Raw genomic sequence first — 15,958 nt, 5'->3', positions numbered from 1 at the left:
GCATAATTCTCCTTGTTATCTACATTAGAGACTTTTGGTCATTGAGTCTAATGAATCAATAAATCATACAGGTTAGGAACAGCATCACTATCAGTAAACTGGCTGAAAGCAAACCTTAGAGCAAAAAGTATAGTGTAGAACCAAACTGCACTTGCCACTTTTAGGTCCACAGCACTGGGATTTCACTCACACAGCTGTACCGCCTACTTACAAAATCGTTGAAAAGTTATTCATTGTAAACGCTCAGTCTAAAAGTAATTTTAAAATAATGAATTAAAGCCATCAACAGAATGTGAACTGTGGCTGCATGTCTAAAATATCTCTGTATTGTTTTAAAGAGATGTCAACTAGAGCTGTTTTATGATTAGCAAAGTTAAGACTTTGCACATGCCATATAATCAAATCTAAACATAGCATATGTACCTGGTACAGACTAATTCTTCTCTTCCTTTAATATCATCCCTCCCAAAAACATGACGCAAATAAAGACAAATGTGCGAGGATAAACAGACACACCTCAGAGAGGCTCCAACTTCCTTCTAGTTCTTTATCAGGAGTTGCTACTACTTTTGTCATCCATGTCACTGAACCACTGCGCAGCTATCACATGGTTTAAGAAAGCCACAGCCACTCAGCAATACATACTTGGCGTGGCTGTGGCTTAGGAGGTAGAGCGCATTGTTTACTGTTTTGAAGCCTGGCGGTTTGATCCCATTTGCAAGAAATGCGAGCAGACTTATGTTTAGGCATGAGGTAAAACTGGTCTAACTGCAGATGAACACGTGCATGTTGTTTTTTTTGCGGAGAGTTTAATTAATTTTTTATTTATTTTCCATCACTTTGTGACACATTTTCCCACAGTCAAGCAAACTGTCTACCTGTGCCTCAGGTTTTATGTCACATGGCAGGATTGGCTTCTACGAACTTTGCCAAGCAGATGACACGCTCAGGCAGGAGTCTTGCTTTCACAACACTTTCTAACGATAGTTTATCTTTGTTTTTTTTACAGACATAAAAAAGCAGGTATGTGAAAATACTGGTTACTTGTAGTTTTCTCAGTATAATAAAGTGATCCATTGTTCCCCCTTCAAAAGTGTTAATTAGCTCTGACATCTGTCTCTGTGCTGATAAATCACTGCTTACAAAGTAATGACAGAGTAAATCAAAGGCATTCATTACAGTGATCCACAGCACCACATGTTAATGCGTTTGTGTTATTTAGTATCACTGATCCGTCTGTGCTGCAAATTTCCTCACTGTCAGGGTTTTGACTAAAGTCTATCTTTATTGTTTCTGCACTCCACACACTTTGCTTCCTCTATTATTCTATCATTTAAATTATTATTAATAACGATTGTAGATACAAACCCAAATCCAATGTTGTTAAAGGTGTTAATAAATAAATCTAAATAAAGGCAAAATACAATGATTTTCAAATCTCATAAATCTATATTTTATTCACGATAAAACAGAAAACATCAAATGTTCAAACTACCACATTTCCCCGTTTCATAGAAAATATTAGCTCATTTGGAATTTGATGACAACAATTGTCGCGCTGACCTAGTAGGTGTGGCTGTTGCTCTTCTCCTCCTCCTGCACTACCTGCTCTGCGCTGCTGCTGATTAGACCTGGTGCGCGCTGCTCCGCCAGGTGAGCTGAATTAGAGCAATCAAGGGCGGGCGTGCCTAGTAAGCCTTAAAATGCATGCAGCAGTCATTTGACCGGAGAGCGACATACTGAGAGGACAGCAAACAAAGCAATCCACTTGCCACTGTGAGGAAGACTTTGGACTAGACGGGCTATCGGTTTTTCACCTATTTACCTACCTACCTATTTACCTACTACCTATCTACCTAAGAAACTGGTCAAAAATAAATGGAGTGAGATTCAAAGTCTGGTCTTTTTCAAGTGTAGGCTCCTCACAGACAGAAAACACTTGACAGTGAAAAACCGGCCTGGCCAGTAAAGAAACCGGCCTTGACCAGTGAAGACTCCACAAAAGCTCACCACAGAGACGGAGAAGACTCCACCTGGGGGCCTGGAGGAAATCACAACTTGCCGTTTGCCTGTCCCACCGATAACTAAGGAAGCAGCATGGCTGAGTCCAAGTCACTCGAAGAGCTGAAAATACAGCGAACCACAGCAAAGAGACTGTTTTCCAGACTCACCAACCATATAAGAAGGACCCACATGGATATGTCTGTAGAGGAGCTACAGGATTCCTTCAAGAGACTTACAGCAGAGTGCTCCAAAGTGATTGACGTGAATGAGGAGCTTGAGGCCGCCTACATCACGCAGTGTGAAGCAGAGGGCACACCGGAGCTGATGGGCCAACAGAGAGCAGACGTCGAGAAAACGGAGAAAGAATGTGAGCAGAAGTTGAAGGAGGCGAAGCACCTGATCAGAGAGACCCTGTGGACATCATATGGTGAAAGAGAACTGACCCTTGCTCTAAAATCAGCAGAAATAGAGTGTGAGAACATCTCATCCACTCAGCCTGATACGCCCCTGGAGGTATATGATTTTATGCTCCACCACCTAGAAGAACTGGTGAGGAAAGCTAAGCAGGCACACCAGACATGGAACCGCTGGGCTCCACCTGCTGAGAGGCGAGATTGTGATCGTCGACTAATGGAGCTCGAAACCTGCCTTCCAAAGCTGGTGTCAGGGAAGGCAGCCCTGATCAAAGCAGAGAGAATTAAAAGAGATGCCGACCAAGCAGTTGTCACAGTCCGCAATGCAGCCCCGGTCGCAGCCATAAAACTGAAAGCCACAGCTTTACCAAAGTTCACCGGCAGCCAGCGTGAGTTCTACAGATGGCGGAAGGAATGGGAGGCTCTGCAAAAGCAAGGTGAACCAACCGGGTCCATGGAAGTAAAGAAATTCCAACTTCTCGATAGCCTCGATGATAAAGTGGCCAAAGATCTGCGCCTGTCCACATACACCTCGACAGATGAGATCTTCAGAGTCCTTGAGAACCGCTATGGAAACCAAGCCACCATCGCCATTGAAATCATTGAGGAGCTTCAAGCTATCCCTCCTGTCCGTAGCAACCAGCCTAGAAGAATAATAGAGCTTATCCACGCAGTTGAAAAGGCCCTCTATGATTTGAATGAGCTGGATAAAGCAGATGCCATAAAGAACCTATTAGTAATAAAGTCTGTTGAAAGCAAGCTGCCTGAGTCCCTAAAGAAAGACTGGCTTACCCACGCTGCTGATCCAAAGAATGCTGTAACTCATCAGAACCGGTTTGACAAGCTGCTCGCATACCTCCAATCTCAGGAGTCCATCTACGAGCAGTTAGACCAGCTGAGAGACGTCGACCCTGCCAAGGAGAGAACAAAGTTCCCAATAAAGTACGCCCGTACCAAGTCAGTTAAATCCAGTACTGATCCAGCAGGCTGCATCATCTGTGGGGACCCGAAGCACAAGAGGAAGCTCTACATCTGCAGACGGTTTAGAACCAACACAAAGTTACAGGAGAAAAAGGATGCAGTGCAGCAACTTGGAGCCTGCGAGAGGTGTCTCGAGATCCACGACGGACCCTGCAGAAAGACAACTTACCTGTGTGGAAATCCAGAGTGCAAAGACCAGCATCATTACCTTCTTTGTCCCCTGCCACGACCCTTATCACAAAGGCCCAAGTCTGGTCCGGTGAGAGCTGAGGGGAGGAGGTACACAGAGGTTCAAGAAGAGTTCATCTCTAAACTATCGCCAGAGCTAGCACAGCAGTGTCGGAAAGCTTTCTGCAACGTCGCATCACGAGCCTTCAACTCCATGGCAGCGGAGAAAGGTCTACTGGAGGAGACTGGTCTAAAAGAGTACCCTGTGATTCTGATGCTCCTTGACGTCATCACCAATGATGGGCAGAGAATTGGGACACTAATTGATCTAGCATCTGACACAAACTACATAACCCACAAAGCTGCAAGTAAGCTCAACCTTCGCAGTGAAGACGTCATGCTTGTCATCCACGGTGTCGGAGGTATGAAGGTGTCTGTGGCAACCAAGCGCTACCTTCTCAAGATCCGTGTCAACACCTCGAGAGGAACTTTAAAGCCTCACCAGTTAGTCTGCTATGGTCTGGACAAGATTGCTGAAGTGAAAAGACATGTTCCACCTCAGAAGCTGCAGAAGATCTTCCCTGACGTCCCTCTCCAAGACCTCATCAGACCCAGAGAGATCCAGCTTCTAATCAGCCATAAAGAAGGCCAGCTGGTGCCCCAAAAGATCCGCTCCATCGGTGACCTGGTGCTCTGGGACGGTCCACTTGGCAAGACAATCGGGGGCACGCATCCAGACCTCTTTGAGGAAGTCACCTTGATGGCCCGCACCTCCAAGACGCACTTCGCAAGATCAATGAGAGCTGCTGCATTCAAGTACCAGGAGTTCACTAAAGACCTAGCTTCCTGTCAGCATCCTGATCACCCTGAGACTCTATCCACCACAGCTACCAGCAGCAGAGACTTTCTGAAGTGGTGGAGGTGGGAAAGCATTGGAGCCGCTTGCCAGCCGAGATGTGGAGGGTGTCGTTGTGGGAACTGCCAGCCAGGGGGTAAAGAAATGACGCTCGCAGAAGAGAGGGAGATGGAGATCGTGAGAAATGGCCTGACTTATTCAACTGGAGATGACCACAGCAGTGAACCGCATTGGCATGCCAAGTACCCATGGGTAGAAGATCCAGCAACCTTGCCAAATAACAGGAAAGCAGTAGAAGCAACATTCATCAGAACCGAGATGAAGCTATCTAAAGAACCTGAGTGGAAGACAGCCTATACTGCACAAGTTCATGACATGGTAAACCGCAGAGCTGCAGTGAAGCTGTCCAAAGAAGTCCTGCAGAGTTGGACTGGGCCAGTATGGTATATAAGCCACCTCATTGCGCCAAATCCACACTCGGTCTCTACCCCAGTGAGGTTGGTGATGAACAGCAGCCAGAAGTACAGAGGCCTCAGCCTGAATGACATTCTCATCAAAGGTCCTGATGTCCTGAACCCGATAAGAGCTGTCCTGCTGAGGTTCCGAGCTGGTGTCTACGCCGCCCTTGGTGACATCCGCAAGATGTACAACTCTGTCTGGCTGGAAGATCGAGAGGTCCACTTGCACAGATTCTTGTGGCGTGACACAGAAGATGCAGACATAGAAGACTATGCCATAACAAGAGTCAACATTGGAGACAAACCTGCTGGTTGCATAGCCCAAGTCGCCATGAGAGAAACTGCAAACCTACCTTCATTCAGTCACTTCAAAGAAGAGAAACGTGTGCTGGAAGAAGATGCTCATGTCGATGATATCCTGACATCACACAATGACCTCGACCATTTGAGACGCCTAACAGCCAACATCGAGCGCATCCTGAGAGCTGGAGGATTCTACATGAAGCCTTGGGTCTACTCCAGTCAAAGTGGGAGGGAGGAGGCAAAGAAAGAGTTGCCTCGATTAGAGGCAAAGACCATAATCCTGCCAAACCAGCTGACGGAAGATGACAACAAAGCCCTTGGCCTTGGCTACACCATCAATGATGACAAACTTCATGTCATGGTTGCAGTGAACTTTTCAAAGAAAAGGAGGAAAATGCGCCTTGGTCAAGACCTGCTCAGAGAAGAAGTCAGAGAGCGAACACCTGATCCACTAACCAGGCGAGAACTGCTAAGCCAAGTCTCCGGCCTATATGACCCACTCGGTCTTGTGACTCCTGTCAAACAGAAGGGTGCCATCCTGGTAAGGAGAGCTTTCCAAGAAGCAAAAGTAAAGTACCGCCTCGAAGACACATGGGACGCAGCCTTGTCTGAAGGTCTCCGAGAAGACGCCATAAAACTTCTGGAAGAATATGCTGACCTGAAGAAACTGCATTTCACTAGAGCCCTGACTCCACCAGATCCCTGTGCAGAGCCCAGTGTCATCACGTTTTCTGATGGCAGTGAACACGCATATGGCGCAGTGATGTACCTTCGCTGGAGTTGCAGCCATAGTGTCATCGTGAGGCTAGTGGAGTCTAAAGCCAAACTGACGCCTCTCAATCATAAGGGTGATCCTGTTAAAGCAGAGATATGTGGCGCCGTCTTTGCTGCACGTCTGAAGACCTACTTCCAGAGACACTGCAGAATCCAGGTCAAAAAATGGTACCACCTCGTCGACAGCCAGACCGTCTTGGGTGCAATCCAGCGGGAGAGCTACGGTTTCCAGACCTTCTTTGCAAACCGTGTTGGTGAAATCCAGAGTAGCACTGATGTCCAAGATTGGTGGTGGATTCCCGGGTCAGCAAACATTGCAGACATTCTCACCAGAGGGGCCAGTCCAAATGCCCTAACAGAGGACTCCGAGTGGCAGTCGGGTCCAAAGTTTCTCCAACTTCCTGAGTGGCTGAAGAAGGAGTGGCTGAAGAAATCTGCCGGAGAAGTCGCTGCCCAAGCTCGAGAAAAGGTCACAAAGCTACAGAAAAAGGCTTTTGTTGCGGTCCTTACCAGAATCCACACCAATGCAGCTCAAGACTCAGTACACGTAGAGTCGAGAAGACCACTGGCAGGAGTAGCAACCCAACAGCTCATCGACGAAAGGCGATTCAGCAACCTGAGAAGGCTGATTGGGACCGTGGCGTGGGTCTGGAGGGTTGCCGGAAGGTTTATGAGATCCAAGACCAGAGACCAAGAAAAGTGGGAGGTAGTACCATCTTCGGGTGTCCTCACAGTCAGCGTGAGACGAGATGCTTTTCAAGACCTTTTCCTAGCAGCACAAGAGGGCGTCAACTTCCCAAGCACCACAACAGACAGACTAGTTGTTTACAGAGACCAAACAAGTGGACTTCTAGTCTGTGGTGGCAAAATCCAGACCTTCAAAGAAGACCGCAAAGCCGTTCCCCTTCTACCATTCCAAGCCTGGTTATCCACCCTCCTTGCCAGAGAAGCACACAGCGAGGGACATGACGGAGTGGCAGGAACCTTATTCCCCAAATTATTCCCCAAAAGGTCGTTGACCAGTGCATCGTCTGCAAGAAGGCAAAGGCAAGAACCTGTAAGCAAGTGATGGTAGACTTACCTGAAGAGAGGTCAAATCCTGCTGCACCATTCAAATTGACATCTGTCGACCTGTTTGGACCCTATCATGTGAGGGATAAAAGAAGAACAAACCATGGTCACCAACTTCTGGAGGTCCTGGAGCCAACTCGCTGGACCAAACCTGTTCATCCGCAAGGGATCGTTCGGGATGTGCAAGTGAGCGTCTCTCCAAGTTCCAGCATTGCAGTCAAGAGTCCAAAATCTGCTACCAGAAGTCCTGAGCTGAGCACCATTTTACATCGGGACATCCGACGTCTTGTGGTCCTTTTACCGGTGGAAGATCAAGCCAGGGACCAGCCCACCTGAGTGCGATCTTTCCATGCAGTGCTGAGGAAAGATCGAGTGGGAGGTGTCGCGCTGACCTAGTAGGTGTGGCTGTTGCTCTTCTCCTCCTCCTGCACTACCTGCTCTGCGCTGCTGCTGATTAGACCTGGTGCGCGCTGCTCCGCCAGGTGAGCTGAATTAGAGCAATCAAGGGCGGGCGTGCCTAGTAAGCCTTAAAATGCATGCAGCAGTCATTTGACCGGAGAGCGACATACTGAGAGGACAGCAAACAAAGCAATCCACTTGCCACTGTGAGGAAGACTTTGGACTAGACGGGCTATCGGTTTTTCACCTATTTACCTACCTACCTATTTACCTACCTACCTATTTACCTACTACCTATCTACCTAAGAAACTGGTCAAAAATAAATGGAGTGAGATTCAAAGTCTGGTCTTTTTCAAGTGTAGGCTCCTCACAGACAGAAAACACTTGACAACAATACTAGAAAAAAGTTGGGATCAGCCAACAAACGACTAGAAAAGTAAAGTGATAAAGTACTAAAGAGAAACAGAGGAACGACTAATTATGTATTTATTTAGGTTAATGGACAACAGGTTAGTCCCATGATCGAGTTTTCAAATAGGTGGTAGTTTTTTAGTACCTACTCAGCCGGGGTTCAGAGCAATCTGAGGCGATCCAAAAACTGCATGCCATCGATTGGCTAGTCACTCGACAAGTCATGTCAGAAACTCATTTTTGAAACACAGCAACGAGGAAAATAGCTACACATAAATGACAGCTTTGTCCCTGAGTCTGACAAAAAGCCATACACCGACTGTTGTAAAGACCTTTCAGCACACTCACTTCACCAGATGCACCTTGTTCCTTTTCCTCACCCTTAGATTGGGTGTGGTGGTTGCCTTTAATTGCGCTCACGTGTCACCCGTTATATAAGGGCTGCATTCACCTACAGCTCACTCTTTCTTCACTACCACATGGGAGGGCAGCTGAGGTGAGTTTCTGTTTAAGTCTCCTGAGTTCATGTATTATTTTAAATTACTGAGTGACTTAAATTATACTTGGATCGTTTCAGAGTTAGCAGTCCATGTGTGTCTTTCTCTACTGATTGATGACTACTCATTCTCATTCATTAGCCCATGATGGTAACAATCTCCAACCTCCTCTGAGCCTTCCTTCAAAACACCGAGCAGTGCACAGCTTCTCAGACGTAAAGACTGGCAGAAGTTACCCATATGGAAAAGAAATAGAAAAAACTTATAAAAGACTTGCATAAGATGTGGCCTACTTCATATAGTGAATCATATAAGGCTTATATGATTTACTCATGAAAGTGGCCACTTTCATATATTGTTTTAGTAAGTATCCAAAACATAAAAGTTTCATTTATATAATTTTTCTAGGGATCTTATATCAGTTTTCACTCTTGTATGCTTTTAATACAAGTTTTACACCAGACATATACAAACTTTATAAGATTTATATATATCTTTTCCATATGGGTAAATCTGCAAAAAAAACTGCAGCTACAAGTTGTGGAACTATTTCAGACAAACATTTCCATCTCATCATCTGCAGTACATCTAATCAAAACACTCAGCCAATTTCGACATTATAAACAGGGGTGCACATAAGTGGTCTGCAGGTGTGCATGCGCTGTCAAAATAAAAGACGCGCACCAGATAAGTAGTTGCAACACGCGTTTGCGTACATAAGATTTTCTGGAGGACAGACATTTGTTTAGAACTTCTAAAGATGTCGAAGAAGCAAGCTCCTTTAAGCAATTACTTTGGTGTTCCTCCACCTCCAAAGAAATGTCAGGAGTCCGAACTGCAAAAGAAGCGCGTATTCTCGGAAAAGTGCTTGCAGGAGGTGAGGTGGCTTCAAACAAATGATGAACGCACAGAGATGTGGTGCAGAATATGCCGTGAAAATCCCACTCCAGCGGACAAAAACAGTGCCTTTTATATGTACGCAAACGCGCGTTGCAACTTCTTATCTGGTGCGCGTCTTTTATTTTGACAATGCATGCGCACCTGCGGACCACTTATGTGCACCCCTGATTATAGACTTGTTTTTAATGGAAAAGTCTGAAAATTAGTTGATCCTGTATTGGAAATCAGTGCATGGGCTCAGCACCACACTTCGAGAGATCACTATCTGTGAACACTGTTCATTGTGTGATCCGCATCTATGGGCTCAAAATGTGGTCATAAATATTTTGTACTTGTAAATCAAGATTTGTATGTGTAAAAAGAATTTGTGTGTGTGTAAAAAAGATTTGTATGCGTAAAAAGAATGTGTGTGTGTGTGTGTGTGTGTGTGTGTGTGTGTGTGTAAAAAAGAATTTGTGTGTGTGTGTAAAAAAGAATTTGTGTGTGTGTGTAAAAAAAAGAATTTGTGTGTGTGTAAAAAAGATTTGTGTGTGCGTTAAAAAAGATTTGTGTGTGGACGTACGAATTACACGTACGAATTTTGACCCTATTTTTCTTCCTTTCATCTGATTGGTCAATGTCATGTCAATCACAAATGTGATAATCCAATCAGAGAACAGATGGGTTTGGCTGTCGGAGGGGCACTTTTTTGAACTGCAGGTCTTTGAAGGGTAATACAGTTTGAAGCTGGAGGATCTCTATATAAATCTCCGATAGCAGCTAGGTCCCCTTACTTTCAGCAGCTGTTGAAAGGATAAAGTTGTGGTATGTCAGTGGTTAGAAATACCATTATTACTTTAGGATTAGTTTAACACAAAGTCAAAGCTGACCTGGGAGCATTGCTGTGAGTCACAGTGCGCAGCATAAAGGTCCTTTCACATCCGACGCAGGATGTGCTGCTAACTAAAAGCCAAGGATCCAGAATTAGTTGCGCTGGCTGCTGGGCTCTGTGGGTTTTTTGCAGCAGCTCTACCTGTACTAGATGCACCTGCTCCTTGTCGTTTCTATCTCTGACTTTATGTCCTCTACAAGAGTTTCGGTTTTTTTGCTAGTTCTTCAAATGTTCAATAAAAACATGTATGCTAATTCATAACGAAGAAAGCTTTGTAATGAAGACTGTCATTTCCAAAACACTGCCCCCCCCCACACACCCCCGCGCGCGGTCCGCAGCGCTGTTGAAAAGGCTGCGGAAGTCCCTGTATTAAGCACGTAGACCTGTGACACAAAAATCACCAAACTCGGACGACCACAGACTGTTTTCCTTCGTGGTGATGAAGGAAAACGCTGGGTTGGCATGTAAAAGGGCATTTATTCCCTTCAAAGACCTGCAGTTCAAAAAAGCGCCCCTCCGACAGCCAAACCCATCTGTTCTCTGATTGGATTATTACATTTGTGATTGACATGACATTGACCAATCAGATGAAAGGAAGAAAAATAGGGTCAAAATTCGTACGTGTAACTTGCAGGGGTTTTTTGGCTAAGTCCACACACAAATCTTTTTTACGCACACACAAAATCTTTTTTACGCACACACAAAATCTTTTTTACGCACACACAAATCCTGATTTACAAGTACAAAATATTTATGACCACATTTTGAGCCCATACGCATCTCCATTGAGGAAGTTTGAAACACTCATTTTGTCTGAGCCAAAGTTCATTTAAAATAAAAAATCTAAATTTTAAATTTTAACTTCAAGACCTGTTGATGATGTAATTTAGCCACTTAAATCAGCTGTGTTGGATCAAGATATATCTAAAACCCTGCAGGACCCCAGCTATGTGGCCTGGAGCTTCCCAACCCTGTTTTAAAGCAACATCTGCTCCCATCTAGATGACGCCTCTTGAATATAGCACAAAAATAGCAAGACGATGCTAAAACACACACATTGCATCTATTACAGTAGAAGTAGAAGAAAACAGTAGAAGAAAAGCCTGCCTGCCATGCACACCTTTTATCAACTCACACATTTAAGGTGTGATGAAACAAAAAAGGAAAAAGCAGACCCGGACTGCTGAGCAGATAAAATCCTCCAGGATAACATTCCTCTCCAGCATCTGCCTGCCATATTCCCAGACTGTAGTTACAGGAAGAGCTGATGTTATAGTGTGGTAAACTTGACACTATCCAGATGGTTTTGAGACATGCTGTAGTTATCAACATTATTATTAAACAACAACATGTCTGTTGTGTAAATCCGATCAGTAACAGGCAAAGATTAGTCCCAACCTTGGTTTCGATGATCACATAAACTTTTGTTCCTAAACAAGCAGCAGATCAGCTGAAGAATCCTTATTGACACCTAGAAATTTACCTGGGACAGAATTTTAAAATCAAACTTTTGTTTCACAATTGTCGCGCTTTATTTTGAAATTCTTACTTGGTAAAAGGTTAAAATGTTTAAATGTAACTGAGATGCTCACTATGTCTATAGGAAGAAATTATCAAAATTTTAAAAAGTAAGCACTTTTAATACGTTTCACTTTTCAGAGTGAACATCAAATCATCTTTTCCATGTCCTTTGTTGGGTTGCATCACATTTTATTCTCTAACTGCTGTTTCACATTTTGCAATCCTTCTCTGTGTGAAACTGTTTACTTGAGAGTTAGAAAAAAGCAAAGTTGGGGGATATAAAGAACCAAACATAACTGAAAGGAAAACAGATAATCGAATAAATCCACACAGAGTAGTTGTGGAGTCATGCACTTAGCACATTATACAACAGAGCTCTCTGTAAACAGCAGGAGTTACTTCCCACAAGGCTTTAAATTAACAGGATGAAAAACTGTGTGTGCTGTTTGTGAATGACACAGACCGCACCATAACAAAAGGCGGGGCTGGCGTTACCCTGGACATGCAAGATGTCTCTCTAAAGACAATTTCCATTCAAAAAGGGGAAAAAAACAAATCAGCTGTTAAATAAACATTATCATAAAAAATAAAGGAAATGTTTGTTCTGCAAATATCTTTATGACTCTGTGTTAATACACCTACTTCGTGTTCTACACTGTAATCAATCCAATCCTTTTTGTTCACTTAAAATGTGTTTTTATTACTGATATGTTAGATTCCTAGCAATTTGTGCTGCTGGCCACATCACTCATTGCCAAAAGGAACTGCAGCTACCTTGTGACAGGAATGTTCTCTCTGGCTCAAAATGACTGTATACGGACTATTTGACAGATTCTACCACCACCTGTTTTACCACCAATTTGGCTGATGAACACGTTTTGGCAATAAAAAAAATACTTTTTCCTGCATGTTTTTAATTAATCACCGAGTGATTGTTAATCATTGCCTCGACATTGAGGACTCAAAGCTGTCAGCATATTCCTCGAGGAAGACAGCTGAAACTATCAGAAGGCAGAAGGACGTGGGGAAAGTCGCGGGACAAACATCGGTGAGGTCCCAGGATTTTACTGCTTTAAAAGCGTGGACATGACATGCTGATTTGTCTAATGCGAGAAACATGCAGCAGAAGCGTGAATGCTGGTGACCAAGTTCGCCACGTACGTAGGTCACGTCGAAGGCGACAGTCATGCAGGTATGATACCCACGAATCCGCTCTTTGTACGTGTTTCGATCGTTAACGGTGAACGGCGACGGGATTAAAACACTCTGAAGTCGGATGATTGTTTCCGATTTACCCCCCTCTCTCCGCCTCCCCCTTTGCCAACTTTGCACAAATTTCACATTATTTTCGCTCGTCACACTGCGCAAAAGATACCTTGACAGGCGTCACAGCGTCACACTCAGCCACATTTCTATGTCCAGTTAACTGAACACACGCAACACCGATTTCGCAGAAAAGCTAAAGATGACCAATTTCAGCGACACACACTGAACACAGTTAGAATGCAGAATGCTCTTTGCAGCCTACCGTGCCTTGGAGAGGTGCTGATCCATTCTGGCATCTTTACTTTCACTTTCAGCTTTTGTAGTGTTGCATGTCATCATCCCCCGGAGTTTCCAGACTACTGGGGGCCTATTTAAATAGACTGCCGAATTATTTTTGTCACAAAAGTAATGAGGATTTTGGAAAGTTGTGGAAGTTCCGAATGTTTACTTGGCTGCATTTCATCGCTTTTTAATTCGGTCACTGTTCCTATAGGATCACGACCTGAACATGACATTTCATACAAATCCACTCTTCCAAGTTTGCTGTTTTCCCTTCTGACCAGAAGCAGCTCTCTGCACCATATTGATCACCACACTGTGCTTATGTGCTGAAAGAGAAATGTCCTTGTCACCAAAACTGATTCTGAAGTATGATTTCACTAACTCAGAGGTTATATCACCCGTGGCAGTTTGTCTTGAAACAACAATTGTAATCCCCACGTTTCGATTTTTTCTCGAAATAGATTTATGGCTTCAATCTCGAAATGATCTATAATAATTTATAATTAATGCAATATCCATCCATCATTTTTAGCAAAACGTTATTTGTGTGTTTATACTTTTATATTTGCTATTTTTTATATTGTTGTTTGATTCTGTGGAATGAATGATGAGTTATTAAGAAGAAGATTTTAATGCATGTTGAACACCATCTTGACCCCTTCCAGTTCGCCTATAGAGCAGGAAGAGGTGTTGAGGATGCTGTTGTCACACTCCTGCATCTCTTGTATAAGCATCTTGAGGCCCCTCACACCCATGCAAGATTATTATTTGCTGACTTTTCATCGGCATTCAATACAATTCAACCCTTCTTACTTGCTGACAGGCTTTACAATCATTTTAATCTTGACACTAGTCTGATCAGTTGGGTGACAGACTTTCTGACTAATAGGTCACAATGCGTGAGGGTGAATCATGTATTTTCTGATGTGCTCTCCTCCTCTACTGGATCACCCCAGGGTTGCTGCCTCTCTCCCCTTCTGTTCATTCTGTACACAAATGAGTGTCGCAGCAATTTCATGAACAGACACATCCTGAAGTTTGCTGATGACACAGTGATCGTCAGTCTTCTGGTGGGGGACGAGTCAGGCCATGGACAGGTTGTAGATGATTTTGTGGATCGGCGTGATGAGTTCTTCCTTTCACTAAATGTGTCAAAAACTAAAGACATGATTATTGATTTTAGGAAGTCCTCTTATAGCTCATCACCTACTGTCATTAAAACTGCTGATATTAGGATCGTTGAGAGTTACAAATATCTAAGTGTGGTACTTGACCATAAACTGTGTGTCATAAACTGTGTTTTGAACTGTTCCTTTTAAGGAAAATTAGATCTTTTAATGTCTCCTCTGAGATGTTGTCTTTGTTTTATAGAAGTTTTATCGAATCTGTGATGTCCTTTTGTATCGCTGCCTGGTTTGGTAACCTGACGGTGAAGAATAAGAATCGGTTGGGTCTTTTGGTAAAAACTGCTAGCAAAATTTCAGGGCACTGGCAAAATGGACTTTTGGCCATTTACAATAAAAATGTGATTAGAAAGGCTCATTCTATTGTTAATTGTTCGAACCATCCACTTCACAGTGAGTTTGAGTTGTTGCCTTCCAGCCGCCGTTTTAGAGTACCTCTGAGGAAGACCAAAAGACTCCAGGCTTCTTTTATCCCTACTGCATCCTGTCTCCTAAATGGCGTATAACCGTTCTGGGATTTTCTACTACTATTATTCAGAATCAGAAAGACTTTATTTATCCCCAAGGGGCAATTAACATACAACAGAGCAGCATGACGCTGAAAATAAGGACAGGGCATAAACAGGCAATAAGAGTGAGATAATAAATACACAGAATATACAGTATATACACAAATTACACAGTCTTGAAATTAAAGTGACTGAAGGGTGAATAAATAACTGTAAGTGAGTAAAGTGTCGTCAGTATAAAAAGAGTGTAGTTTATGTTTATGGGTGTGGGAAATGGTCTTATTGGCTGGAGTTAAAAAGCACGGTGGCTTTGGGCACAAAGCTGGCTCTCCTCCTCTCAGTCCTGCAGGAGATGCAGCGGAGGCATCGCCCAGAGGGGAGCCATTGAAATTGATTTTAGAGCACACTGATGCAGTGTGCTGCAGTCTGTTCCTGTTCAAACTTCAAACTGCGTCCGTGGATTTGCACGCTTGTCAGACCTCGCTGTGTCTGATAGAGATGGCATGATACTGCTTTTTTATGTCCGATACGATACCATAAATTTTGATATCTGCCGATACCGATATGAATCCGATATAGTGTATTTTATAATCAATAAAACTGTTTTTTTTTAATATCTTGCTGTGCTTTGTATAAGTTCAAAATCAAGTTTTAAAAAACAAAACACTAAAGCTATTCTGTTATACCTGTATGCAAAAAATACACTGCACCCAAAATATTTGATGGTCCAGTAATACTGATCAATCTAATAAACTTAAACCTACTCCATCCTCCCTATTCTGGTATTCTAAACAGTACTTAGCGGAAATATTAAACAACCTAACTAATAGGGTTGCCACCTCCCAGCAAAAAAAATAGGGAACTACTCCCCACCCTCCACCTCATAATGCTTAATGAACGTAATCGACTTTAATTTAATGCACGTGTAAAATAAATGCAGAGAAATCGGTCTTCTTCTTCTTTTCTTTTTTTTTTACACTATTTAACCCTTTAAGACCTACCATAGAACCAAGTCCGCCAGAGCTTATATTATATTTTTACATGCTGTAGTGCCAATTTTGGGAGCATTTCAAGTTGATATATATCAAT

The 15,958-nt window shown here is 43.5% G+C and overlaps 1 protein-coding gene across 4 annotated transcripts in view; it reads right to left on the bottom strand.

Annotated features, from left to right (window-relative positions):
- LOC109202015 (salivary glue protein Sgs-3) overlaps positions 1-15,411 on the bottom strand; it is a 37,977-nt gene extending 22,566 nt beyond the window's left edge. The window contains exon 1 of one of the 4 annotated variants that reach the window (XM_025906712.1): positions 13,157-15,411. The gene's annotated coding sequence lies outside the window, so the exon portion shown is untranslated. The remainder of the gene's footprint in view (positions 1-13,156) is intronic. The other 3 variants (XM_025906713.1, XM_025906710.1, XM_025906711.1) reach the window with 3 other exon arrangements.
- Positions 15,412-15,958: the final 547 nt, after the last annotated feature.

The sequence above is a fragment of the Oreochromis niloticus genome, linkage group LG4 (assembly GCF_001858045.2).
Source record: "Oreochromis niloticus isolate F11D_XX linkage group LG4, O_niloticus_UMD_NMBU, whole genome shotgun sequence".
NCBI classification, from domain to species: Eukaryota; Metazoa; Chordata; class Actinopteri; order Cichliformes; family Cichlidae; genus Oreochromis; species Oreochromis niloticus.
The sequence above is the reverse complement of the archived record's forward strand: the minus strand, read 5'-3'. Positions and strand labels throughout refer to the sequence as shown.